The sequence below is a fragment of the Mobula hypostoma genome, chromosome 5 (genome assembly GCF_963921235.1).
Source record: "Mobula hypostoma chromosome 5, sMobHyp1.1, whole genome shotgun sequence".
Lineage (NCBI taxonomy): Eukaryota > Metazoa > Chordata > Chondrichthyes > Myliobatiformes > Myliobatidae > Mobula > Mobula hypostoma.
In genome coordinates this window covers 101,990,655-102,017,604 of record NC_086101.1, presented here as the reverse complement: position 1 = coordinate 102,017,604, position 26,950 = coordinate 101,990,655, and the positions used below count along the sequence as shown (strand labels likewise).

The following is a 26,950-nucleotide window of genomic DNA, read 5'->3' as shown; positions in this document are numbered from 1 at the left end:
ACTTGAGGCAAGGCTGTAGGCTGGAGACTTGAGGCAAGGCAGGAGGCTGGAGACTTGAGGCGAGGCTGTAGACTGGAAACTTGTGGTGTGGCTGGAGGCTGGACTCTTGAGGCGAGGCTGGAGGCTGGAGACTTGACGGGAGACTGGATGCTGGAGGCTGGAGACTTGAGGCGAGGCTGGAGACCTGAGACAAGGCTGGAGGTTGGGGCTGGAGACTTGAGGCGAGGCTGGAGGCTGGACTCTGGAGACCTGGGACAAGGCTGGAAGCTGGAGGCTGGAGAATTGAGGCGAGGCTGGAGGCTGGAGGCTGGAGACTAGAGGCGAGGCTGTAGGCTGGAGACTTGAGGAGAGGCTGAAGGCGAGAGGCTGGAGAATTGAGACAAGGCTGGAAGCTGGAGACTTGAGGCAAAGCTGGAGACTTAAGGCGAGGCTAGAGACTGGAGACTTGAGGCGAGGCTGGAAGCTGGAGACTTGAGGCGAGGCTGGAGACTTGAGGCGAGGCTGTAGGCTGAAAACCTGAGACGAGGCTGGAGGCTGGAGACCTTAGGAGTGGCTGGAGGCTGGAGCTGATGACTTGAGTCGAGGCTGGAAGCTGGAGACTTGAGGCGAGGCTGGAAGCTGGAGACTTGAGGCGAGGCTGGAGATTTGAGGCGAGGCTGTAGGCTGAAAACCTGAGATGAGGCTGGAGGCTGGAGTCTGGAGGCTAGAGACTTGAGGCAAGACTGGAGGCTGGAGACAAGGCGAGGTTGGAGGCTGGAGGCTGGATTATTGAGGTGAGGCAGGAGGATGGAGACTTTAGGCGAAGCTGGAGGCTGTAGGCTGGAGATTTGAGCTGAGGCTGGAGACTTGAGGCGAGGCTGGAGGCTGGCGGCTTGAGGCGAGGCTGGAGAATTGAGGAAAGGCTGGAGGCTGGAGACTTGAGGCAAGGCTGGAGGCTGGCGAATTGAGGCGTGGCTGGAGGCTGGAGGCTGTAGAATTGAGGCGAGGATGGAGGCTGGAGGCTGGAGACTTGAGGTGAGGCTGTAAGCTGGAGACGATGCGAGGCTGTAAGCTGGAGACTTGAGACGAGGATGGAGGCTGGGGACTTGAGGCGAGGATGGAGGTTGGAGGCTGGAGATGGAGGCGAGGCTGGAGGCTGGAGACTTGAGGCGAGGCTGGAGGCTGGAGACCCGAGGCGAGGATGGAGGCTGGAGACCCGAGGCGAGGATGGAGGCTGGGGACTGGAGACTTGAGGTGAGGCGAGGCTGGAGACATGAGGTGAGGCGAGGCTGGGGACTTGAGGTGGGGCTGGAGGGTGGAGAATTCTGGCGAGGCTGTAGGCTGGAGACTTGAGGCAAGGCAGGAGGCTGGAGTTTTGAGGCGAGGCTGTAGACTGGAGACTTGAGGTGTGGCTGGAGGCTGGACTCTTGAGGCGAGGCTGGAGGCTGGAGACTTGACGGGAGACTGGATGCTGGAGGCTGGAGACTTGAGGCGAGGCTGGAGGTTGGAGACTTGAGGGGAGGCTGGAGACTGGAGACTTGAGACGAGGCTGGAGGCTGGAGACTTGAGGCGAGGCTAAAGTCTGGAGATTTGAGGCGAGGCTGGAGACTTGAGGTGAGCGTGGATGGTTGAAGCTGGAGACTTGAGGCGAGGCTGTAGGCTGGAGACTTGAGGTGAGGCTGAAGGCTAGAGGCTGGAGACTTGAGACAAGGCTGGAAGCTGGAGCCTGAGGCGAAGCTGGAGACTTGAGGTGAGGCTGTAGGCTGAAAACCTGAGACGAGGCTGGAGGCTGGAGACCTGAGGAGAGGCTGGAGGCTGGAGCTGATGACTTGAGTCGAGGCTGGAAGCTGGAGACTTGAGGCGAGGCTGGAGGCTGGAGTCTGGAGGCTGGAGACTTGAGGCAAGGCTGGAGGCTGGAGACAAGGCGAGGTTGGAGGCTGGAGGCTGGATTATTGAGGTGAGGCAGGAGGATGGAGACTTTAGGCGAAGCTGGAGGCTGTAGGCTGGAGATTTGACCTGAGGCTGGAGACTTGAGGCGAGGCTGGAGGCTGGCGACTTGAGGCGAGGCTGGAGAATTGAGGCAAGGCTGGAGGCTGGAGTCTTGAGGCAAGGCTGGAGGCTGGCGACTTGAGGCATGGCTGGAGGCTGGAGGCTGTAGAATTGAGGCGAGGATGGAGGCTGGAGGCTGGAGACGAGGTGAGGCTGTAAGCTGGAGACGATGCGAGGCTGTAAGCTGGAGACTTGAGGCGAGGATGGAGGCTGGAGACTTGAAGCGAGGATGGAGGTTGGAGGCTGGAGATGGAGGCGAGGCTGGAGGCTGGAGATTTGAGGCGAGGCTGTAGGCTGAAAACCTGAGATGAGGCTGGAGGCTGGAGTCTGGAGGCTAGAGACTTGAGGCAAGACTGGAGGCTGTAGACAAGGCGAGGTTGGAGGCTGGAGGCTGGATTATTGAGGTGAGGCAGGAGGATGGAGACTTTAGGCGAAGCTGGAGGCTGTAGGCTGGAGATTTGAGCTGAGGCTGGAGACTTGAGGCGAGGCTGGAGGCTGGCGACTTGAGGCGAGGCTGGAGAATTGAGGCAAGGCTGGAGGCTGGAGACTTGAGGCAAGGCTGGAGGCTGGCGAATTGAGGCGTGGCTGGAGGCTGGAGGCTGTAGAATTGAGGCGAGGATGGAGGCTGGAGGCTGGAGACTTGAGGTGAGGCTGTAAGCTGGAGATGATGCGAGGCTGTAAGCTGGAGACTTGAGACGAGGATGGAGGCTGGGGACTTGAGGCGAGGATGGAGGTTGGAGGCTGGAGATGGAGGCGAGGCTGGAGGCTGGAGACTTGAGGCGAGGCTGGAGGCTGGAGACCCGAGGCGAGGATGGAGGCTGGAGACCCGAGGCGAGGATGGAGGCTGGGGACTGGAGACTTGAGGTGAGGCGAGGCTGGAGACATGAGGTGAGGCGAGGCTGGGGACTTGAGGTGGGGCTGGAGGGTGGAGAATTCTGGCGAGGCTGTAGGCTGGAGACTTGAGGCAAGGCAGGAGGCTGGAGTTTTGAGGCGAGGCTGTAGACTGGAGACTTGAGGTGTGGCTGGAGGCTGGACTCTTGAGGCGAGGCTGGAGGCTGGAGACTTGACGGGAGACTGGATGCTGGAGGCTGGAGACTTGAGGCGAGGCTGGAGGTTGGAGACTTGAGGGGAGGCTGGAGACTGGAGACTTGAGACGAGGCTGGAGGCTGGAGACTTGAGGCGAGGCTAAAGTCTGGAGATTTGAGGCGAGGCTGGAGACTTGAGGTGAGCGTGGATGGTTGAAGCTGGAGACTTGAGGCGAGGCTGTAGGCTGGAGACTTGAGGAGAGGCTGAAGGCTAGAGGCTGGAGACTTGAGACAAGGCTGGAAGCTGGAGCCTGAGGCGAAGCTGGAGACTTAAGGCGAGGCTAGAGACTGGAGACTTGAGGCGAGGCTGGAAGCTGGAGACTTGAGGCGAGGCTGTAGGCTGAAAACCTGAGACGAGGCTGGAGGCTGGAGACCTGAGGAGAGGCTGGAGGCTGGAGCTGATGACTTGAGTCGAGGCTGGAAGCTGGAGACTTGAGGCGAGGCTGGAGGCTGGAGTCTGGAGGCTGGAGACTTGAGGCAAGGCTGGAGGCTGGAGACAAGGCGAGGTTGGAGGCTGGAGGCTGGATTATTGAGTTGAGGCAGGAGGATGGAGACTTTAGGCAAAGCTGGAGGCTGTAGGCTGGAGATTTGAGCAGAGGCTGGAGACTTGAGGCGAGGCTGGAGGCTGGCGACTTGAGGCGAGGCTGGAGAATTGAGGCAAGGCTGGAGGCTGGAGTCTTGAGGCAAGGCTGGAGGCTGGCGCCTTGAGGCATGGCTGGAGGCTGGAGGCTGTAGAATTGAGGCGAGGATGGAGGCTGGAGGCTGGAGACGAGGTGAGGCTGTAAGCTGGAGACGATGCGAGGCTGTAAGCTGGAGACTTGAGGCGAGGATGGAGGCTGGAGACTTGAAGCGAGGATGGAGGTTGGAGGCTGGAGATGGAGGCGAGGCAGGAGGCTGGAGACTTGAGGCGAGGCTGGAGACTGGAGACTTGAGGCGAGGCTGGAGGCTGGAAACCCGAGGCGAGGATGGAGGCTGGGGACTGGAGACTTGAGGCGAGGCGAGGCTGGAGACATGAGGTGAGGCGAGGCTGGGGACTTGAGGTGGGGCTGGAGGGTGGAGAATTCTGGCGAGGCTGTAGGCTGGAGACTTGAGGCAAGGCAGGAGGCTGGACTCTTGAGGCGAGGCTGGAGGCTGGAGACTTGACGGGAGACTGGATGCTGGAGGCTGGAGACTTGAGGCGAGGCTGGAGGTTGGAGACTTGAGGGGAGGCTGGAGACTGGAGACTTGAGACGAGGCTGGAGGCTGGAGACTTGAGGCGAGGCTAAAGTCTGGAGATTTGAGGCGAGGCTGGAGACTTGAGGTGAGCGTGGATGGTTGAAGCTGGAGACTTGAGGCGAGGCTGTAGGCTGGAGACTTGAGGAGAGGCTGAAGGCTAGAGGCTGGAGACTTGAGACAAGGCTGGAAGCTGGAGCTTGAGGCGAAGCTGGAGACTTAAGGCGAGGCTAGAGACTGGAGACTTGAGGCGAGGCTGGAAGCTGGAGACTTGAGGCAAGGCTGTAGGCTGAAAACCTGAGACGAGGCTGGAGGCTGGAGACCTGAGGAGAGGCTGGAGGATGGAGCTGATGACTTGAGTCGAGGCTGGAAGCTGGAGACTTGAGGCGAGGCTGGAGGCTGGAGTCTGGAGGCTGGAGACTTGAGTCAAGGCTGGAGGCTGGAGACAAGGCGAGGTTGGAGGCTGGAGGCTGGATTATTGAGGTGAGGCAGGAGGATGGAGACTTTAGGCGAAGCTGGAGGCTGTAGGCTGGAGGCTGTAGGCTGGAGGCTGTAGGCTGGAGATTTGAGCTGAGGCTGGAGACTTGAGGCGAGGCTGGAGGCTGGCGACTTGAGGCGAGGCTGGAGAATTGAGGCAAGGCTGGAGGATGGAGTCTTGAGGCAAGGCTGGAGGCCGGCGACTTGAGGCATGGCTGGAGGCTGGAGGCTGTAGAATTGAGGCGAGGATGGAGGCTGGAGGCTGGAGACGAGGTGAGGCTGTAAGCTGGAGACGATGCGAGGCTGTAAGCTGGAGACTTGAGGCGAGGATGGAGGCTGGAGACTTGAAGCGAGGATGGAGGTTGGAGGCTGGAGATGGAGGCGAGGCTGGAGGCTGGAGAGTTGAGGCGAGGCTGGAGACTTGAGGCGAGGCTGGAGGCTGGAAACCCGAGGCGAGGATGGAGGCTGGGGACTGGAGACTTGAGGCGAGGCGAGGCTGGAGACATGAGGTGAGTCGAGGCTGGGGACTTGAGGTGGGGCTGGAGGGTGGAGAATTCTGGCGAGGCTGTAGGCTGGAGACTTGAGGCAAGGCAGGAGGCTGGAGACTTGAGGCGAAGCTGGAGACTTAAGGCGAGGCTAGAGACTGGAGACTTGAGGCGAGGCTGGAAGCTGGAGACTTGAGGCGAGGCTGTAGGCTGAAAACCTGAGACGAGGCTGGAGGCTGGAGACCTGAGGAGAGGCTGGAGGCTGGAGCTGATGACTTGAGTCGAGGCTGGAAGCTGGAGACTTGAGGCGAGGCTGGAGGCTGGAGTCTGGAGGCTGGAGACTTGAGGCAAGGCTGGAGGCTGGAGACAAGGCGAGGTTGGAGGCGGGAGGCTGGATTATTGAGGTGAGGCAGGAGGATGGAGACTTTAGGCGAAGCTGGAGGCTGTAGGCTGGAGATTTGAGCTGAGGCTGGAGACTTGAGGCGAGGCTGGAGGCTGGCGACTTGAGGCGAGGCTGGAGAATTGAGGCAAGGCTGGAGGCTGGAGTCTTGAGGCAAGGCTGGAGGCTAGCGACTTGAGGCATGGCTGGAGGCTGGAGGCTGTAGAATTGAGGCGAGGATGGAGGCTGGAGGCTGGAGACGAGGTGAGGCTGTAAGCTGGAGACGATGCGAGGCTGTAAGCTGGAGACTTGAGGCGAGGATGGAGGCTGGAGACTTGAAGCGAGGATGGAGGTTGGAGGCTGGAGATGGAGGCGAGGCTGGAGGCTGGAGATTTGAGGCGAGGCTGTAGGCTGAAAACCTGAGATGAGGCTGGAGGCTGGAGTCTGGAGGCTAGAGACTTGAGGCAAGACTGGAGGCTGTAGACAAGGCGAGGTTGGAGGCTGGAGGCTGGATTATTGAGGTGAGGCAGGAGGATGGAGACTTTAGGCGAAGCTGGAGGCTGTAGGCTGGAGATTTGAGCTGAGGCTGGAGACTTGAGGCGAGGCTGGAGGCTGGCGACTTGAGGCGAGGCTGGAGAATTGAGGCAAGGCTGGAGGCTGGAGACTTGAGGCAAGGCTGGAGGCTGGCGAATTGAGGCGTGGCTGGAGGCTGGAGGCTGTAGAATTGAGGCGAGGATGGAGGCTGGAGGCTGGAGACTTGAGGTGAGGCTGTAAGCTGGAGATGATGCGAGGCTGTAAGCTGGAGACTTGAGACGAGGATGGAGGCTGGGGACTTGAGGCGAGGATGGAGGTTGGAGGCTGGAGATGGAGGCGAGGCTGGAGGCTGGAGACTTGAGGCGAGGCTGGAGGCTGGAGACCCGAGGCGAGGATGGAGGCTGGAGACCCGAGGCGAGGATGGAGGCTGGGGACTGGAGACTTGAGGTGAGGCGAGGCTGGAGACATGAGGTGAGGCGAGGCTGGGGACTTGAGGTGGGGCTGGAGGGTGGAGAATTCTGGCGAGGCTGTAGGCTGGAGACTTGAGGCAAGGCAGGAGGCTGGAGTTTTGAGGCGAGGCTGTAGACTGGAGACTTGAGGTGTGGCTGGAGGCTGGACTCTTGAGGCGAGGCTGGAGGCTGGAGACTTGACGGGAGACTGGATGCTGGAGGCTGGAGACTTGAGGCGAGGCTGGAGGTTGGAGACTTGAGGGGAGGCTGGAGACTGGAGACTTGAGACGAGGCTGGAGGCTGGAGACTTGAGGCGAGGCTAAAGTCTGGAGATTTGAGGCGAGGCTGGAGACTTGAGGTGAGCGTGGATGGTTGAAGCTGGAGACTTGAGGCGAGGCTGTAGGCTGGAGACTTGAGGAGAGGCTGAAGGCTAGAGGCTGGAGACTTGAGACAAGGCTGGAAGCTGGAGCCTGAGGCGAAGCTGGAGACTTAAGGCGAGGCTAGAGACTGGAGACTTGAGGCGAGGCTGGAAGCTGGAGACTTGAGGCGAGGCTGTAGGCTGAAAACCTGAGACGAGGCTGGAGGCTGGAGACCTGAGGAGAGGCTGGAGGCTGGAGCTGATGACTTGAGTCGAGGCTGGAAGCTGGAGACTTGAGGCGAGGCTGGAGGCTGGAGTCTGGAGGCTGGAGACTTGAGGCAAGGCTGGAGGCTGGAGACAAGGCGAGGTTGGAGGCTGGAGGCTGGATTATTGAGTTGAGGCAGGAGGATGGAGACTTTAGGCAAAGCTGGAGGCTGTAGGCTGGAGATTTGAGCAGAGGCTGGAGACTTGAGGCGAGGCTGGAGGCTGGCGACTTGAGGCGAGGCTGGAGAATTGAGGCAAGGCTGGAGGCTGGAGTCTTGAGGCAAGGCTGGAGGCTGGCGCCTTGAGGCATGGCTGGAGGCTGGAGGCTGTAGAATTGAGGCGAGGATGGAGGCTGGAGGCTGGAGACGAGGTGAGGCTGTAAGCTGGAGACGATGCGAGGCTGTAAGCTGGAGACTTGAGGCGAGGATGGAGGCTGGAGACTTGAAGCGAGGATGGAGGTTGGAGGCTGGAGATGGAGGCGAGGCTGGAGGCTGGAGACTTGAGGCGAGGCTGGAGACTTGAGGCGAGGCTGGAGGCTGGAAACCCGAGGCGAGGATGGAGGCTGGGGACTGGAGACTTGAGGCGAGGCGAGGCTGGAGACATGAGGTGAGGCGAGGCTGGGGACTTGAGGTGGGGCTGGAGGGTGGAGAATTCTGGCGAGGCTGTAGGCTGGAGACTTGAGGCAAGGCAGGAGGCTGGACTCTTGAGGCGAGGCTGGAGGCTGGAGACTTGACGGGAGACTGGATGCTGGAGGCTGGAGACTTGAGGCGAGGCTGGAGGTTGGAGACTTGAGGGGAGGTTGGAGACTGGAGACTTGAGACGAGGCTGGAGGCTGGAGACTTGAGGCGAGGCTAAAGTCTGGAGATTTGAGGCGAGGCTGGAGACTTGAGGTGAGCGTGGATGGTTGAAGCTGGAGACTTGAGGCGAGGCTGTAGGCTGGAGACTTGAGGAGAGGCTGAAGGCTAGAGGCTGGAGACTTGAGACAAGGCTGGAAGCTGGAGCTTGAGGCGAAGCTGGAGACTTAAGGCGAGGCTAGAGACTGGAGACTTGAGGCGAGGCTGGAAGCTGGAGACTTGAGGCAAGGCTGTAGGCTGAAAACCTGAGACGAGGCTGGAGGCTGGAGACCTGAGGAGAGGCTGGAGGATGGAGCTGATGACTTGAGTCGAGGCTGGAAGCTGGAGACTTGAGGCGAGGCTGGAGGCTGGAGTCTGGAGGCTGGAGACTTGAGTCAAGGCTGGAGGCTGGAGACAAGGCGAGGTTGGAGGCTGGAGGCTGGATTATTGAGGTGAGGCAGGAGGATGGAGACTTTAGGCGAAGCTGGAGGCTGGAGGCTGTAGGCTGGAGGCTGTAGGCTGGAGATTTGAGCTGAGGCTGGAGACTTGAGGCGAGGCTGGAGGCTGGCGACTTGAGGCGAGGCTGGAGAATTGAGGCAAGGCTGGAGGATGGAGTCTTGAGGCAAGGCTGGAGGCCGGCGACTTGAGGCATGGCTGGAGGCTGGAGGCTGTAGAATTGAGGCGAGGATGGAGGCTGGAGGCTGGAGACGAGGTGAGGCTGTAAGCTGGAGACGATGCGAGGCTGTAAGCTGGAGACTTGAGGCGAGGATGGAGGCTGGAGACTTGAAGCGAGGATGGAGGTTGGAGGCTGGAGATGGAGGCGAGGCTGGAGGCTGGAGAGTTGAGGCGAGGCTGGAGACTTGAGGCGAGGCTGGAGGCTGGAAACCCGAGGCGAGGATGGAGGCTGGGGACTGGAGACTTGAGGCGAGGCGAGGCTGGAGACATGAGGTGAGTCGAGGCTGGGGACTTGAGGTGGGGCTGGAGGGTGGAGAATTCTGGCGAGGCTGTAGGCTGGAGACTTGAGGCAAGGCAGGAGGCTGGAGACTTGAGGCGACGCTGGAGACTTAAGGCGAGGCTAGAGACTGGAGACTTGAGGCGAGGCTGGAAGCTGGAGACTTGAGGCGAGGCTGTAGGCTGAAAACCTGAGACGAGGCTGGAGGCTGGAGACCTGAGGAGAGGCTGGAGGCTGGAGCTGATGACTTGAGTCGAGGCTGGAAGCTGGAGACTTGAGGCGAGGCTGGAGGCTGGAGTCTGGAGGCTGGAGACTTGAGGCAAGGCTGGAGGCTGGAGACAAGGCGAGGTTGGAGGCGGGAGGCTGGATTATTGAGGTGAGGCAGGAGGATGGAGACTTTAGGCGAAGCTGGAGGCTGTAGGCTGGAGATTTGAGCTGAGGCTGGAGACTTGAGGCGAGGCTGGAGGCTGGCGACTTGAGGCGAGGCTGGAGAATTGAGGCAAGGCTGGAGGCTGGAGTCTTGAGGCAAGGCTGGAGGCTAGCGACTTGAGGCATGGCTGGAGGCTGGAGGCTGTAGAATTGAGGCGAGGATGGAGGCTGGAGGCTGGAGACGAGGTGAGGCCGTATGCTGGAGACGATGCGAGGCTGGAAGCTGGAGACTTGAGGCGAGGATGGAGGCTGGAGACTTGAAGCGAGGATGGAGGTTGGAGGCTGGAGATGGAGGCGAGGCTGGAGGCTGGAGACTTGAGGCGAGGCTGGAGGTTGGGGCTAGAGACTTGAGGCGAGGCTGGAGGTTGGAGACTTGAGGGGAGGCTGGAGACTGGAGACTTGAGACGAGGCTGGAGAATTGAGGCGAGGCTAAAGTCTGGAGATTTGAGGCGAGGCTGGAGACTTGAGGTGAGCGTGGATGCTTGAAGCTGGAGACTTGAGGCGAGGCTGTAGGCTGGAGACTTGAGGAGAGGCTGAAGGCTAGAGGCTGGAGACTTGAGACAAGGCTGGAAGCTGGAGACTTGAGGCGAGGCTGGAGACTTGAGGCGAGGCTGTAGGCTGAAAACCTGAGACGAGGCTGGAGGCTGGAGACTTGAGGAGAGTCTGGAGACTGGAGGCTGATGACTTGAGTCGAGGCTGGAAGCTGGAGACTTGAGGCAAGGCTGGAGGCTGGAGACAAGGCGAGGTTGGAGGCTGGAGGCTGGATTATTGAGGTGAGGCAGGAGGATGGAGACTTTAGGCGAAGCTGGATGCTGTAGGCTGGAGATTTGAGCCTAGGCTGGAGACTTGAGGCGAGGCTGGAGGCTGGCGACTTGAGGCGAGGCTGGAGAATTGAGGCAAGGCTGGAGGCTGGAGACTTGAGGCAAGGCTGGAGGCTGGAGACAAGGCGAGGTTGGAGGCGGGAGGCTGGATTATTGAGGTGAGGCAGGAGGATGGAGACTTTAGGCGAAGCTGGAGGCTGTAGGCTGGAGATTTGAGCTGAGGCTGGAGACTTGAGGCGAGGCTGGAGGCTGGCGACTTGAGGCGAGGCTGGAGAATTGAGGCAAGGCTGGAGGCTGGAGTCTTGAGGCAAGGCTGGAGGCTAGCGACTTGAGGCATGGCTGGAGGCTGGAGGCTGTAGAATTGAGGCGAGGATGGAGGCTGGAGGCTGGAGACGAGGTGAGGCCGTATGCTGGAGACGATGCGAGGCTGGAAGCTGGAGACTTGAGGCGAGGATGGAGGCTGGAGACTTGAAGCGAGGATGGAGGTTGGAGGCTGGAGATGGAGGCGAGGCTGGAGGCTGGAGACTTGAGGCGAGGCTGGAGGTTGGGGCTAGAGACTTGAGGCGAGGCTGGAGGTTGGAGACTTGAGGGGAGGCTGGAGACTGGAGACTTGAGACGAGGCTGGAGAATTGAGGCGAGGCTAAAGTCTGGAGATTTGAGGCGAGGCTGGAGACTTGAGGTGAGCGTGGATGCTTGAAGCTGGAGACTTGAGGCGAGGCTGTAGGCTGGAGACTTGAGGAGAGGCTGAAGGCTAGAGGCTGGAGACTTGAGACAAGGCTGGAAGCTGGAGACTTGAGGCGAGGCTGGAGACTTGAGGCGAGGCTGTAGGCTGAAAACCTGAGACGAGGCTGGAGGCTGGAGACTTGAGGAGAGTCTGGAGACTGGAGGCTGATGACTTGAGTCGAGGCTGGAAGCTGGAGACTTGAGGCAAGGCTGGAGGCTGGAGACAAGGCGAGGTTGGAGGCTGGAGGCTGGATTATTGAGGTGAGGCAGGAGGATGGAGACTTTAGGCGAAGCTGGATGCTGTAGGCTGGAGATTTGAGCCTAGGCTGGAGACTTGAGGCGAGGCTGGAGGCTGGCGACTTGAGGCGAGGCTGGAGAATTGAGGCAAGGCTGGAGGCTGGTGACTTGAGGCAAGGCTGGAGGCTGGCGACTTGAGGCATGGCTGGAGGCTGGAGGCTGTAGAATTGAGGCGAGGATGGAGGCTGGAGGCTGGAGACTTGAGGTGAGGCTGTAAGCTGGAGATGATGCGAGGCTGTAAGCTGGAGACTTGAGGCGAGGATGGAGGCTGGAGACTTGAGGCGAGGATGGAGGTTGGAGGCTGGAGATGGTGGCGAGGCTGGAGGCTGGAGACTTGAGGCGAGGCTGGAGTCTTGAGGCGAGGCTGGAGGCTGGAGACCTGAGGCGAAGATGGAGGCTGGGGACTGGAGACTTGAGGCGAGGCTGGAGGCTGGAGATTTGAGGAGAGGCTGAAGGCTAGAGGCTGGAGACTTGAGACGAGGCTGGAAGCTGGAGACGAGGCGAGGCTGTAGGCTGAAAACCTGAGACGTGTGGTGAGGCTGGAGGCTGGAGGCTGGAGACTTGACGGGAGACTGGATGCTGGAGGCTGGAGACTTGAGGCGAGGCTGGAGGTTGGAGACGAGATGAGGCTGGAGGCTGGAGAGTTGAGGAGAGGCCGGAGGCTGGAAACTTGAGGCAAGGCTGGAGGCTGGCAACTTGAGCCGAGGCTGGAGGCTGGAGACCTGAGACAAGGCTGGAAGCTGGAGGCTGGAGAACTGAAGCGAGGCGGGAGGCTGGGGACTTGAGGCAAGGCTGTAGGCTGGAGACTTGAGGCAAGGCAGGAGGATGGAGACTTGAGGCGAGGCTGTAGACTGGAAACTTGTGGTGTGGCTGGAGGTTGGACTCTTGAGGCGAGGCTGGAGGCTGGAGACTTGAGGCGAGGCTGGAGACCTGAGACAAGGCTGGAGGTTGGGGCTGGAGACTTGAGGCGAGGCTGGAGGCTGGACTCTGGAGACCTGGGACAAGGCTGGAAGCTGGAGGCTGGAGAATTGAGGCGAGGCTGGAGGCTGGAGGCTGGAGACTTGAGGCGAGGCTGTAGGCTGGAGACTTGAGGAGAGGCTGAAGGCTAGAGGCTGGAGAATTGAGACAAGGCTGGAAGCTGGAGACTTGAGGCAAAGCTGGAGACTTAAGGCGAGGCTAGAGACTGGAGACTTGAGGCGAGGCTGGAAGCTGGAGACTTGAGGCGAGGCTGGAGACTTGAGGCGAGGCTGTAGGCTGAAAACCTGAGACGAGGCTGGAGGCTGGAGACCTGAGGAGAGGCTGGAGGCTGGAGCTGATGACTTGAGTCGAGGCTGGAAGCTGGAGACTTGAGGCGAGGCTGTAGGCTGAAAACCTGAGACGAGGCTGGAGGCTGGAGTCTGGAGGCTAGAGACTTGAGGCAAGGCTGGAGGCTGGAGACAAGGCGAGGTTGGAGGCTGGAGGCTGGATTATTGAGGTGAGGCAGGAGGATGGAGACTTTAGGCGAAGCTGGAGGCTGTAGGCTGGAGATTTGAGCTGAGGCTGGAGACTTGAGGTGAGGCTGGAGGCTGGCGACTTGAGGCGAGGCTGGAGAATTGAGGCAAGGCTGGAGGCTGGAGACTTGAGGCAAGGCTGGAGGCTGGCGACTTGAGGCGTGGCTGGAGGCTGGAGGCTGTAGAATTGAGGCGAGGATGGAGGCTGGAGGCTGGAGACTTGAGGTGAGGCTATAAGCTGGAGACGATGCGAGGCTGTAAGCTGGAGACTTGAGGCGAGGATGGAGGCTGGGGACTTGAGGCGAGGATGGAGGTTGGAGGCTGGAGATGGAGGCGAGGCTGGAGGCTGGAGACTTGCGGCGAGGCTGGAGGCTAAGAGACCCGAGGCGAGGATGGAGGCTGGAGACCCGAGGCGAGGATGGAGGCTGGGGACTGGAGACTTGAGGTGAGGCGAGGCTGGAGACATGAGGTGAGGCGAGGCTGGGGACTTGAGGTGGGGCTGGAGGGTGGAGAATTCTGGCGAGGCTGTAGGCTGGAGACTTGAGGCAAGGCAGGAGGCTGGAGTTTTGAGGCGAGGCAGTAGACTGGAGACTTGAGGTGTGGCTGGAGGCTGGACTCTTGAGGCGAGGCTGGAGGCTGGAGACTTGACGGGAGACTGGATGCTGGAGGCTGGAGACTTGAGGCGAGGCTGGAGGTTGGAGACTTGAGGGGAGGCTGGAGACTGGAGACTTGAGACGAGGCTGGAGGCTGGAGACTTGAGGCGAGGCTAAAGTCTGGAGATTTGAGGCGAGGCTGGAGACTTGAGGTGAGCGTGGATGGTTGAAGCTGGAGACTTGAGGCGAGGCTGTAGGCTGGAGACTTGAGGAGAGGCTGAAGGCTAGAGGCTGGAGACTTGAGACAAGGCTGGAAGCTGGAGCTTGAGGCGAAGCTGGAGACTTAAGGCGAGGCTAGAGACTGGAGACTTGAGGCGAGGCTGGAAGCTGGAGACTTGAGGCGAGGCTGTAGGCTGAAAACCTGAGACGAGGCTGGAGGCTGGAGACCTGAGGAGAGGCTGGAGGCTGGAGCTGATGACTTGAGTCGAGGCTGGAAGCTGGAGACTTGCGGCGAGGCTGGAGGCTGGAGTCTGGAGGCTGGAGACTTGAGTCAAGGCTGGAGGCTGGAGACAAGGCGAGGTTGGAGGCTGGAGGCTGGATTATTGAGGTGAGGCAGGAGGATGGAGACTTTAGGCGAAGCTGGAGGCTGTAGGCTGGAGGCTGTAGGCTGGAGATTTGAGCTGAGGCTGGAGACTTGAGGCGAGGCTGGAGGCTGGCGACTTGAGGCGAGGCTGGAGAATTGAGGCAAGGCTGGAGGATGGAGTCTTGAGGCAAGGCTGGAGGCTGGCGACTTGAGGCATGGCTGGAGGCTGGAGGCTGTAGAATTGAGGCGAGGATGGAGGCTGGAGGCTGGAGACGAGGTGAGGCTGTAAGCTGGAGACGATGCGAGGCTGTAAGCTGGAGACTTGAGGCGAGGATGGAGGCTGGAGACTTGAAGCGAGGATGGAGGTTGGAGGCTGGAGATGGAGGCGAGGCTGGAGGCTGGAGACTTGAGGCGAGGCTGGAGACTTGAGGCGAGGCTGGAGGCTGGAAACCCGAGGCGAGGATGGAGGCTGGGGACTGGAGACTTGAGGCGAGGCGAGGCTGGAGACATGAGGTGAGGCGAGGCTGGGGACTTGAGGTGGGGCTGGAGGGTGGAGAATTCTGGCGAGGCTGTAGGCTGGAGACTTGAGGCAAGGCAGGAGGCTGGAGACTTGAGGCGAAGCTGGAGACTTAAGGCGAGGCTAGAGACTGGAGACTTGAGGCGAGGCTGTAGGCTGAAAACCTGAGACGAGGCTGGAGGCTGGAGACCTGAGGAGAGGCTGGAGGCTGGAGCTGATGACTTGAGTCGAAGCTGGAAGCTGGAGACTTGAGGCGAGGCTGGAGGCTGGAGTCTGGAGGCTGGTGACTTGAGGCAAGGCTGGAGGCTGGAGGCTGGAGAACTGAAGCGAGGCGGGAGGCTGGGGACTTGAGGCAAGGCTGTAGGCTGGAGACTTGAGGCAAGGCAGGAGGCTGGAGACTTGAGGCGAGGCTGTAGACTGGAAACTTGTGGTGTGGCTGGAGGCTGGACTCTTGAGGCGAGGCTGGAGGCTGGAGACTTGAGGCGAGGCTGGAGACCTGAGACAAGGCTGGAGGTTGGGGCTGGAGACTTGAGGCGAGGCTGGAGGCTGGACTCTGGAGACCTGGGACAAGGCTGGAAGCTGGAGGCTGGAGAATTGAGGCGAGGCTGGAGGCTGGAGGCTGGAGACTTGAGGCGAGGCTGTAGGCTGGAGACTTGAGGAGAGGCTGAAGGCTAGAGGCTGGAGAATTGAGACAAGGCTGGAAGCTGGAGACTTGAGGCAAAGCTGGAGACTTAAGGCGAGGCTAGAGACTGGAGACTTGAGGCGAGGCTGGAAGCTGGAGACTTGAGGCGATGCTGGAGACTTGAGGCGAGGCTGTAGGCTGAAAACCTGAGACGAGGCTGGAGGCTGGAGACCTGAGGAGAGGCTGGAGGCTGGAGCTGATGACTTGAGTCGAGGCTGGAAGCTGGAGACTTGAGGCGAGGCTGGAAGCTGGAGACTTGAGGCGAGGCTGGAGATTTGAGGCGAGGCTGTAGGCTGAAAACCTGAGACGAGGCTGGAGGCTGGAGTCTGGAGGCTAGAGACTTGAGGCAAGGCTGGAGGCTGGAGACAAGGCGAGGTTGGAGGCTGGAGGCTGGATTATTGAGGTGAGGCAGGAGGATGGAGACTTTAGGCGAAGCTGGAGGCTGTAGGCTGGAGATTTGAGCTGAGGCTGGAGACTTGAGGCGAGGCTGGAGGCTGGCGACTTGAGGCGAGGCTGGAGAATTGAGGCAAGGCTGGAGGCTGGAGACTTGAGGCAAGGCTGGAGGCTGGCGACTTGAGGCGTGGCTGGAGGCTGGAGGCTGTAGAATTGAGGCGAGGATGGAGGCTGGAGGCTGGAGACTTGAGGTGAGGCTATAAGCTGGAGACGATGCGAGGCTGTAAGCTGGAGACTTGAGGCGAGGATGGAGGCTGGGGACTTGAAGCGAGGATGGAGGTTGGAGGCTGGAGATGGAGGCGAGGCTGGAGGCTGGAGACTTGAGGCGAGGCTGGAGGCTGGAGACCCGAGGCGAGGATGGAGGCTGGAGACCCGAGGCGAGGATGGAGGCTGGGGACTGGAGACTTGAGGTGAGGCGAGGCTGGAGACATGAGGTGAGGCGAGGCTGGGGACTTGAGGTGGGGCTGGAGGGTGGAGAATTCTGGCGAGGCTGTAGGCTGGAGACTTGAGGCAAGGCAGGAGGCTGGAGTTTTGAGGCGAGGCAGTAGACTGGAGACTTGAGGTGTGGCTGGAGGCTGGACACTTGAGGCGAGGCTGGAGGCTGGAGACTTGACGGGAGACTGGATGCTGGAGGCTGGAGACTTGAGGCGAGGCTGGAGGTTGGAGACTTGAGGGGAGGCTGGAGACTGGAGACTTGAGACGAGGCTGGAGGCTGGAGACTTGAGGCGAGGCTAAAGTCTGGAGATTTGAGGCGAGGCTGGAGACTTGAGGTGAGCGTGGATGGTTGAAGCTGGAGACTTGAGGCGAGGCTGTAGGCTGGAGACTTGAGGAGAGGCTGAAGGCTAGAGGCTGGAGACTTGAGACAAGGCTGGAAGCTGGAGCTTGAGGCGAAGCTGGAGACTTAAGGCGAGGCTAGAGACTGGAGACTTGAGGCGAGGCTGGAAGCTGGAGACTTGAGGCGAGGCTGTAGGCTGAAAACCTGAGACGAGGCTGGAGGCTGGCGACTTGAGGAGAGGCTGGAGGCTGGAGCTGATGACTTGAGTCGAGGCTGGAAGCTGGAGACTTGAGGCGAGGCTGGAGGCTGGAGTCTGGAGGCTGGAGACTAGAGGCAAGGCTGGAGGCTGGAGACAAGGCGAGGTTGGAGGCTGGAGGCTGGATTATTGAGGTGAGGCAGGAGGATGGAGACTTTAGGCGAAGCTGGAGGCTGTAGGCTGGAGGCTGTAGGCTGGAGATTTGAGCTGAGGCTGGAGACTTGAGGCGAGGCTGGAGGCTGGCGACTTGAGGCGAGGCTGGAGAATTGAGGCAAGGCTGGAGGCTGGAGTCTTGAGGCAAGGCTGGAGGCTGGCGACTTGAGGCATGGCTGGAGGCTGGAGGCTGTAGAATTGAGGCGAGGATGGAGGCTGGAGGCTGGAGACGAGGTGAGGCTGTAAGCTGGAGACGATGCGAGGCTGTAAGCTGGAGACTTGAGGCGAGGATGGAGGCTGGAGACTTGAAGCGAGGATGGAGGTTGGAGGCTGGAGATGGAGGCGAGGCTGGAGGCTGGAGACTTGAGGCGAGGCTGGAGACTTGAGGCGAGGCTGGAGGCTGGAAACCCGAGGCGAGGATGGAGGCTGGGGACTGGAGACTTGAGGCGAGGAGAGGCTGGAGACATGAGGTGAGGCGAGGCTGGGGACTTGAGGTGGGGCTGGAGGGTGGAGAATTCTGGCGAGGCTGTAGGCTGGAGACTTGAGGCAAGGCAGGAGGCTGGAGACTTGAGGCGAAGCTGGAGACTTAAGGCGAGGCTAGAGACTGGAGACTTGAGGCGAGGCTGTAGGCTGAAAACCTGAGACGAGGCTGGAGGCTGGAGACCTGAGGAGAGGCTGGAGGCTGGAGCTGATGACTTGAGTCGAGGCTGGAAGCTGGAGACTTGAGGCGAGGCTGGAGGCTGGAGTCTGGAGGCTGGAGACTTGAGGCAAGGCTGGAGGCTGGAGACAAGGCGAGGTTGGAGGCGGGAGGCTGGATTATTGAGGTGAGGCAGGAGGATGGAGACTTTAGGCGAAGCTGGAGGCTGTAGGCTGGAGATTTGAGCTGAGGCTGGAGACTTGAGGCGAGGCTGGAGGCTGGCGACTAGAGGCGAGGCTGGAGAATTGAGGCAAGGCTGGAGGCTGGAGTCTCGAGGCAAGGCTGGAGGCTGGCGACTTGAGGCATGGCTGGAGGCTGGAGGCTGTAGAATTGAGGCGAGGATGGAGGCTGGAGGCTGGAGACGAGGTGAGGCCGTAAGCTGGAGACGATGCGAGGCTGTAAGCTGGAGACTTGAGGCGAGGATGGAGGCTGGAGACTTGAAGCGAGGATGGAGGTTGGAGGCTGGAGATGGAGGCGAGGCTGGAGGCTGGAGACTTGAGGCGAGGCTGGAGACTTGAGGCGAGGCTGGAGGCTGGAAACCCGAGGGGAGGATGGAGGCTGGGGACTGGAGACTTGAGGCGAGGCGAGGCTGGAGACATGAGGTGAGGCGAGGCTGGGGACTTGAGGTGGGGCTGGAGGGTGGAGAATTCTGGCGAGGCTGTAGGCTGGAGACTTGAGGCAAGGCAGGAGGCTGGAGACTTGAGGCGAGGCTGTAGACTGGAGACTTGAGGTGTGGCAGGAGGCTGGACTCTTGAGGCGAGGCTGGAGGCTGGAGACTTGACGGGAGACTGGATGCTGGAGGCTGGAGACTTGAGGCGAGGCTGGAGACCTGAGACAAGGCTGGAGGTTGGGGCTAGAGACTTGAGGCGAGGCTGGAGGTTGGAGACTTGAGGGGAGGCTGGAGACTGGAGACTTGTGATGAGGCTGGAGGCTGGAGACTTGAGGCGAGGCTAAAGTCTGGAGATTTGAGGCGAGGCTGGAGACTTGAGGTGAGCGTGGATGGTTGAAGCTGGAGACTTGAGGCGAGGCTGTAGGCTGGAGACGAGGAGAGGCTGAAGGCTAGAGGCTGGAGACTTGAGACAAGGCTGGAAGCTGGAGACTTGAGGCGAGGCTGGAGACTTGAGGCGAGGCTGTAGGCTGAAAACCTGAGACGAGGCTGGAGGCTGGAGACTTGAGGAGAGTCTGGAGGCTGGAGGCTGATGACTTGAGTCGAGGCTGGAAGCTGGAGACTTGAGGCAAGGCTGGAGGCTGGAGACAAGGCGAGGTTGGAGGCTGGAGGCTGGATTATTGAGGTGAGGCAGGAGGATGGAGACTTTAGGCGAAGCTGGAGGCTGTAGGCTGGAGATTTGAGCTGAGGCTGGAGACTTGAGGCGAGGCTGGAGGCTGGCGACTTGAGGCGAGGCTGGAGAATTGAGGCAAGGCTGGAGGCTGGTGACTTGAGGCAAGGCTGGAGGCTGGCGACTTGAGGCATGGCTGGAGGCTGGAGGCTGTAGAATTGATGCGAGGATGGAGGCTGGAGCCTGGAGACTTGAGGTGAGGCTGTAAGCTGGAGATGATGCGAGGATGGAGGTTGGAGGCTGGAGATGGAGGCGAGGATGGAGGCTGGAGACTTGAGGCGAGGATGGAAGTTGGAGGCTGGAGATGGAGGCGAGGCTGGAGGCTGGAGACTTGAGGCGAGGCTGGAGACTTGAGGCGAGGCTGGAGGCTGGAGACCTGAGGCGAAGATGGAGGCTGGGGACTGGAGACTTGAGGCGAGGCTGGAGGCTGGAGATTTGAGGAGAGGCTGAAGGCTAGAGGCTGGAGACTTGAGACGAGGCTGGAAGCTGGAGACGAGGCGAGGCTGGAGAATTAAGGCGAGGCTGTAGGCTGAAAACCTGAGACGTGTGGTGAGGCTGGAGGCTGGAGGCTGGAGACTTGACGGGAGACTGGATGCTGGAGGCTGGAGACTTGAGGCGAGGCTGGAGGCTGGAGACGAGATGAGGCTGGAGGCTGGAGAGTTGAGGAGAGGCCGGAGGCTGGAAACTTGAGGCAAGGCTGGAGGCTGGCAACTTGAGCCGAGGCTGGAGGCTGGAGACCTGAGACAAGGCTGGAAGCTGGGGGCTGGAGAACTGAAGCGAGGCGGGAGGCTGGGGACTTGAGGCAAGGCTGTAGGCTGGAGACTTGAGGCAAGGCAGGAGGCTGGAGACTTGAGGCGAGGCTGTAGACTGGAAACTTGAGGTGTGGCTGGAGGCTGGACTCTTGAGGCGAGGCTGGAGGCTGGAGACTTGACGGGAGACTGGATGCTGGCGGCTGGAGACTTGAGGCGAGGCTGGAGACCTGAGACAAGGCTGGAGGTTGGGGCTGGAGACTTGAGGTGAGGCTGGAGGCTGGACTCTGGAGACCTGGGACAAGGCTGGAAGCTGGAGGCTGGAGAATTGAGGCGAGGCTGGAGGCTGGAGACTTGAGGTGAGGCTGTAGGCTGGAGACTTGAGGAGAGGCTGAAGGCTAGAGGCTGGAGAATTGAGACAAGGCTGGAAGCTGGAGACTTGAGGCAAAGCTGGAGACTTAAGGCGAGGCTAGAGACTGGAGACTTGAGGCGAGGCTGGAAGCTGGAGACTTGAGGCGAGGCTGGAGACTTGAGGCGAGGCTGGAGACTTGAGGCGAGGTTGTAGGCTGAAAACCTGAGACGAGGCTGGAGGCTGGAGACCTGAGGAGAGGCTGGAGGCTGGAGCTGATGACTTGAGTCGAGGCTGGAAGCTGGAGACTTGAGGCGAGGCTGGAGGCTGGAGTCTTGAGGCTGGAGACTTGAGGCAAGGCTGGAGGCTGGAGACAAGGCGAGGTTGGAGGCTGGAGGCTGGATTATTGAGGTGAGGCAGGAGGATGCAGACTTTAGGCGAAGCTGGAGGCTGTAGGCTGGAGATTTGAGCTGAGGCTGGAGACTTGAGGTGAGGCTGGAGGCTGGCGACTTGAGGCGAGGCTGGAGAATTGAGGCAAGGCTGGAGGCTGGAGACTTGAAGCAAGGCTGGAGGCTGGCGACTTGAGGCGTGGCTGGAGGCTGGAGGCTGTAGAATTGAGGCGAGGATGGAGGCTGGAGGCTGGAGACTTGAGGTGAGGCTGTAAGCTGGAGACGATACGAAGCTGTAAGCTGGAGACTTGAGGCGAGGATGGAGGCTGGAGACTTGAGGCGAGGATAGAGGTTGGAGGCTGGAGATGGAGGCGAGGCTGGAGGCTGGAGACTTGAGGCGAGGCTGGAGACTTGAGGCGAGGCTGGAGGCTGGAGACCCGAGGCGAGGATGGAGGCTGGGGACTGGAGACTTGAGGCGAGGCGAGGCTGGAGACATGAGGTGAGGCGAGGCTGTGGACTTGAGGTGGGGCTGGAGGGTGGAGAATTCTGGCGAGGCTGTAGGCTGGAGACTTGAGGCAAGGCAGGAGGCTGGAGTTTTGAGGCGAGGCTGTAGACTGGAGACTTGAGGTGTGGCTGGAGGCTGGACTCTTGAGGCGAGGCTGGAGGCTGGAGACTTGACGGGAGACTGGATGCTGGAGGCTGGAGACTTGAGGCGAGGCTGGAGGTTGGAGACTTGAGGGGAGGCTGGAGACTGGAGACTTGAGACGAGGCTGGAGGCTGGAGACTTGAGGCGAGGCTAAAGTCTGGAGATTTGAGGCGAGGCTGGAGACTTGAGGTGAGCGTGGATGGTTGAAGCTGGAGACTTGAGGCGAGGCTGTAGGCTGGAGACTTGAGGAGAGGCTGAAGGCTAGAGGCTGGAGACTTGAGACAAGGCTGGAAGCTGGAGACTTGAGGCGAAGCTGGAGACTTAAGGCGAGGCTAGAGACTGGAGACTTGAGGCGAGGCTGGAAGCTGGAGACTTGAGGCGAGGCTGTAGGCTGAAAACCTGAGACGAGGCTGGAGGCTGGAGACCTGAGGAGAGGCTGGAGGCTGGAGCTGATGACTTGAGTCGAGGCTGGAAGCTGGAGACTTGAGGCGAGGCTGAAGGCTGGAGTCTGGAGGCTGGAAACTTGAGGCAAGGCTGGAGGCTGGAGACAAGGCGAGGTTGGAGGCTGGAGGCTGGATTATTGAGGTGAGGCAGGAGGATGGAGACTTTAGGCGAAGCTGGAGGCTGTAGGCTGGAGGCTGTAGGCTGGAGGCTGTAGGCTGGAGATTTGAGCTGAGGCTGGAGACTTGAGGCGAGGCTGGAGGCTGGCGACTTGAGGCGAGGCTGGAGAATTGAGGCAAGGCTGGAGGCTGGAGTCTTGAGGCAAGGCTGGAGGCTGGCGACTTGAGGCATGGCTGGAGGCTGGAGGCTGTAGAATTGAGGCGAGGATGGAGGCTGGAGGCTGGAGACGAGGTGAGGCTGTAAGCTGGAGACGATGCGAGGCTGTAAGCTGGAGACTTGAGGCGAGGATGGAGGCTGGAGACTTGAAGCGAGGATGGAGGTTGGAGGCTGGAGATGGAGGCGAGGCTGGAGGCTGGAGACTTGAGGCGAGGCTGGAGACTTGAGGCGAGGCTGGAGGCTGGAAACCCGAGGCGAGGATGGAGGCTGGGGACTGGAGACTTGAGGCGAGGCGAGGCTGGAGACATGAGGTGAGGCGAGGCTGGGGACTTGAGGTGGGGCTGGAGGGTGGAGAATTCTGGCGAGGCTGTAGGCTGGAGACTTGAGGCAAGGCAGGAGGCTGGAGACTTGAGGCGAAGCTGGAGACTTAAGGCGAGGCTAGAGACTGGAGACTTGAGGCGAGGCTGTAGGCTGAAAACCTGAGACGAGGCTGGAGGCTGGAGACCTGAGGAGAGGCTGGAGGCTGGAGCTGATGACTTGAGTCGAGGCTGGAAGCTGGAGACTTGAGGCGAGGCTGGAGGCTGGAGTCTGGAGGCTGGAGACTTGAGGCAAGGCTGGAGGCTGGAGACAAGGCGAGGTTGGAGGCGGGAGGCTGGATTATTGAGGTGAGGCAGGAGGATGGAGACTTTAGGCGAAGCTGGAGGCTGTAGGCTGGAGATTTGAGCTGAGGCTGGAGACTTGAGGCGAGGCTGGAGGCTGGCGACTAGAGGCGAGGCTGGAGAATTGAGGCAAGGCTGGAGGCTGGAGTCTTGAGGCAAGGCTGGAGGCTGGCGACTTGAGGCATGGCTGGAGGCTGGAGGCTGTAGAATTGAGGCGAGGATGGAGGCTGGAGACGAGGTGAGGCCGTAAGCTGGAGACGATGCAAGGCTGTAAGCTGGAGACTTGAGGCGAGGATGGAGGCTGGAGACTTGAAGCGAGGATGGAGGTTGGAGGCTGGAGATGGAGGCGAGGCTGGAGGCTGGAGACTTGAGGCGAGGCTGGAGGCTGGAAACCCGAGGGGAGGATGGAGGCTGGGGACTGGAGACTTGAGGCGAGGCGAGGCTGGAGACATGAGGTGAGGCGAGGCTGGGGACTTGAGGTGGGGCTGGAGGGTGGAGAATTCTGGCGAGGCTGTAGGCTGGAGACTTGAGGCAAGGCAGGAGGCTGGAGACTTGAGGCGAGGCTGTAGACTGGAGACTTGAGGTGTGGCAGGAGGCTGGACTCTTGAGGCGAGGCTGGAGGCTGGAGACTTGACGGGAGACTGGATGCTGGAGGCTGGAGACTTGAGGCGAGGCTGGGGACCTGAGACAAGGCTGGAGGTTGGGGCTAGAGACTTGAGGCGAGGCTGGAGACTGGAGACTTGTGATGAGGCTGGAGGCTGGAGACTTGAGGTGAGGCTAAAGTCTGGAGATTTGAGGCGAGGCTGGAGGCTGGAAACCCGAGGCGAGGATGGAGGCTGGGGACTGGAGACTTGAGGCGAGGCGAGGCTGGAGACATGAGGTGAGGCCTGGCTGGGGACTTGAGGTGGGGCTGGAGAGTGGAGAATTCTGGCGAGGCTGTAGGCTGGAGACTTGAGGCAAGGCAGGAGGCTGGAGACTTGAGGCGAAGCTGGAGACTTAAGGCGAGGCTAGAGACTGGAGACTTGAGGCGAGGCTGTAGGCTGAAAACCTGAGACGAGGCTGGAGGCTGGAGACCTGAGGAGAGGCTGGAGGCTGGAGCTGATGACTTGATTCGAGGCTGGAAGCTGGAGACTTGAGGCGAGGCTGGAGGCTGGAGTCTGGAGGCTGGAGACTTGAGGCAAGGCTGGAGGCTGGAGACAAGGCGAGGTTGGAGGCGGGAGGCTGGATTATTGAGGTGAGGCAGGAGGATGGAGACTTTAGGCGAAGCTGGAGGCTGTAGGCTGGAGATTTGAGCTGAGGCTGGAGACTTGAGGCGAGGCTGGAGGCTGGCGACTAGAGGCGAGGCTGGAGAATTGAGGCAAGGCTGGAGGCTGGAGTCTTGAGGCAAGGCTGGAGGCTGGCGACTTGAGGCATGGCTGGAGGCTGGAGGCTGTAGAATTGAGGCGAGGATGGAGGCTGGAGGCTGGAGACGAGGTGAGGCCGTAAGCTGGAGACGATGCAAGGCTGTAAGCTGGAGACTTGAGGCGAGGATGGAGGCTGGAGACTTGAAGCGAGGATGGAGGTTGGAGGCTGGAGATGGAGGCGAGGCTGGAGGCTGGAGACTTGAGGCGAGGCTGGAGGCTGGAAACCCGAGGGGAGGATGGAGGCTGGGGACTGGAGACTTGAGGCGAGGCGAGGCTGGAGACATGAGGTGAGGCGAGGCTGGGGACTTGAGGTGGGGCTGGAGGGTGGAGAATTCTGGCGAGGCTGTAGGCTGGAGACTTGAGGCAAGGCAGGAGGCTGGAGACTTGAGGCGAGGCTGTAGACTGGAGACTTGAGGTGTGGCAGGAGGCTGGACTCTTGAGGCGAGGCTGGAGGCTGGAGACTTGACGGGAGACTGGATGCTGGAGGCTGGAGACTTGAGGCGAGGCTGGGGACCTGAGACAAGGCTGGAGGTTGGGGCTAGAGACTTGAGGCGAGGCTGGAGACTGGAGACTTGTGATGAGGCTGGAGGCTGGAGACTTGAGGTGAGGCTAAAGTCTGGAGATTTGAGGCGAGGCTGGAGACTTGAGGTGAGCGTGGATGGTTGAAGCTGGAGACTTGAGGCGAGGCTGTAGGCTGGAGACTTGAGGAGAGGCTGAAGGCTAGAGGCTGGAGACTTGAGACAAGGCTGGAAGCTGGAGACTTGAGGCGAGGCTGGAGACTTGAGGCAAGGCTGTAGGCTGAAAACCTGAGACGAGGCTGGAGGCTGGAGACTTGAGGAGAGTCTGGAGGCTGGAGGCTGATGACTTGAGTCGAGGCTGGAAGCTGGAGACTTGAGGCAAGGCTGGAGGCTGGAGACAAGGCGAGGTTGGAGGCTGGAGGCTGGATTATTGAGGTGAGGCAGGAGGATGGAGACTTTAGGCGAAGCTGGAGGCTGTAGGCTGGAGATTTGAGCTGAGGCTGGAGACTTGAGGCGAGGCTGGAGGCTGGCGACTTGAGGCGAGGCTGGAGAATTGAGGCAAGGCTGGAGGCTGGTGACTTGAGGCAAGGCTGGAGGCTGGCGACTTGAGGCATGGCTGGAGGCTGGAGGCTGTAGAATTGATGCGAGGATGGAGGCTGGAGCCTGGAGACTTGAGGTGAGGCTGTAAGCTGGAGATGATGCGAGGATGGAGGTTGGAGGCTGGAGATGGAGGCGAGGATGGAGGCTGGAGACTTGAGGCGAGGATGGAAGTTGGAGGCTGGAGATGGAGGCGAGGCTGGAGGCTGGAGACTTGAGGCGAGGCTGGAGACTTGAGGCGAGGCTGGAGGCTGGAGACCTGAGGCAAAGATGGAGGCTGGGGACTGGAGACTTGAGGCGAGGCTGGAGGCTGGAGATTTGAGGAGAGGCTGAAGGCTAGAGGCTGGAGACTTGAGACGAGGCTGGAAGCTGGAGACGAGGCGAGGCTGGAGAATTAAGGCGAGGCTGTAGGCTGAAAACCTGAGACGTGTGGTGAGGCTGGAGGCTGGAGGCTGGAGACTTGACGGGAGACTGGATGCTGGAGGCTGGAGACTTGAGGCGAGGCTGGAGACCTGAGACAAGGCTGGAGGTTGGGGCTAGAGACTTGAGGCGAGGCTGGAGGTTGGAGACTTGAGGCGAGGCTGGAGGCTGGAGGCTGGAGACTTGACGGGAGACTGGATGCTGGAGGCTGGAGACTTGAGGCGAGGCTGGAGGCTGGAGACGAGATGAGGCTGGAGGCTGGAGAGTTGAGGAGAGGCCGGAGGCTGGAAACTTGAGGCAAGGCTGGAGGCTGGCAACTTGAGCCGAGGCTGGAGGCTGGAGACCTGAGACAAGGCTGGAAGCTGGAGGCTGGAGAACTGAAGCGAGGCGGGAGGCTGGGGACTTGAGGCAAGGCTGTAGGCTGGAGACTTGAGGCAAGGCAGGAGGCTGGAGACTTGAGGCGAGGCTGTAGACTGGAAACTTGAGGTGTGGCTGGAGGCTGGACTCTTGAGGCGAGGCTGGAGGCTGGAGACTTGACGGGAGACTGGATGCTGGAGGCTGGAGACTTGAGGCGAGGCTGGAGACCTGAGACAAGGCTGGAGGTTGGGGCTGGAGACTTGAGGTGAGGCTGGAGGCTGGACTCTGGAGACCTGGGACAAGTCTGGAAGCTGGAGGCTGGAGAATTGAGGCGAGGCTGGAGGCTGGAGACTTGAGGTGAGGCTGTAGGCTGGAGACTTGAGGTGAGGCTGTAAGCTGGAGACGATGCGAAGCTGTAAGCTGGAGACTTGAGGCGAGGATGGAGGCTGGAGACTTGAGGCGAGGATAGAGGTTGGAGGCTGGAGATGGAGGCGAGGCTGGAGGCTGGAGACTTGAGGCGAGGCTGGAGACTTGAGGCGAGGCTGGAGGCTGGAGACCCGAGGCGAGGATGGAGGCTGGGGACTGGAGACTTGAGGCGAGGCGAGGCTGGAGACATGAGGTGAGGCGAGGCTGTGGACTTGAGGTGGGGCTGGAGGGTGGAGAATTCTGGCGAGGCTGTAGGCTGGAGACTTGAGGCAAGGCAGGAGGCTGGAGTTTTGAGGCGAGGCTGTAGACTGGAGACTTGAGGTGTGGCTGGAGGCTGGACTCTTGAGGCGAGGCTGGAGGCTGGAGACTTGACGGGAGACTGGATGCTGGAGGCTGGAGACTTGAGGCGAGGCTGGAGGTTGGAGACTTGAGGGGAGGCTGGAGACTGGAGACTTGAGACGAGGCTGGAGGCTGGAGACTTGAGGCGAGGCTAAAGTCTGGAGATTTGAGGCGAGGCTGGAGACTTGAGGTGAGCGTGGATGGTTGAAGCTGGAGACTTGAGGCGAGGCTGTAGGCTGGAGACTTGAGGAGAGGCTGAAGTCTAGAGGCTGGAGACTTGAGACAAGGCTGGAAGCTGGAGACTTGAGGCGAAGCTGGAGACTTAAGGCGAGGCTAGAGACTGGAGACTTGAGGCGAGGCTGGAAGCTGGAGACTTGAGGCGAGGCTGTAGGCTGAAAACCTGAGACGAGGCTGGAGGCTGGAGACCTGAGGAGAGGCTGGAGGCTGGAGCTGATGACT

General features: G+C 60.6%; 1 protein-coding gene across 1 annotated transcript in view; it reads left to right on the top strand.

The window, feature by feature from the left end:
• LOC134346871 (contactin-associated protein-like 5) overlaps window positions 1-26,950 on the top strand; it is a 1,673,098-nt gene that overhangs the window by 295,739 nt on the left and 1,350,409 nt on the right. The window lies entirely within an intron of this gene.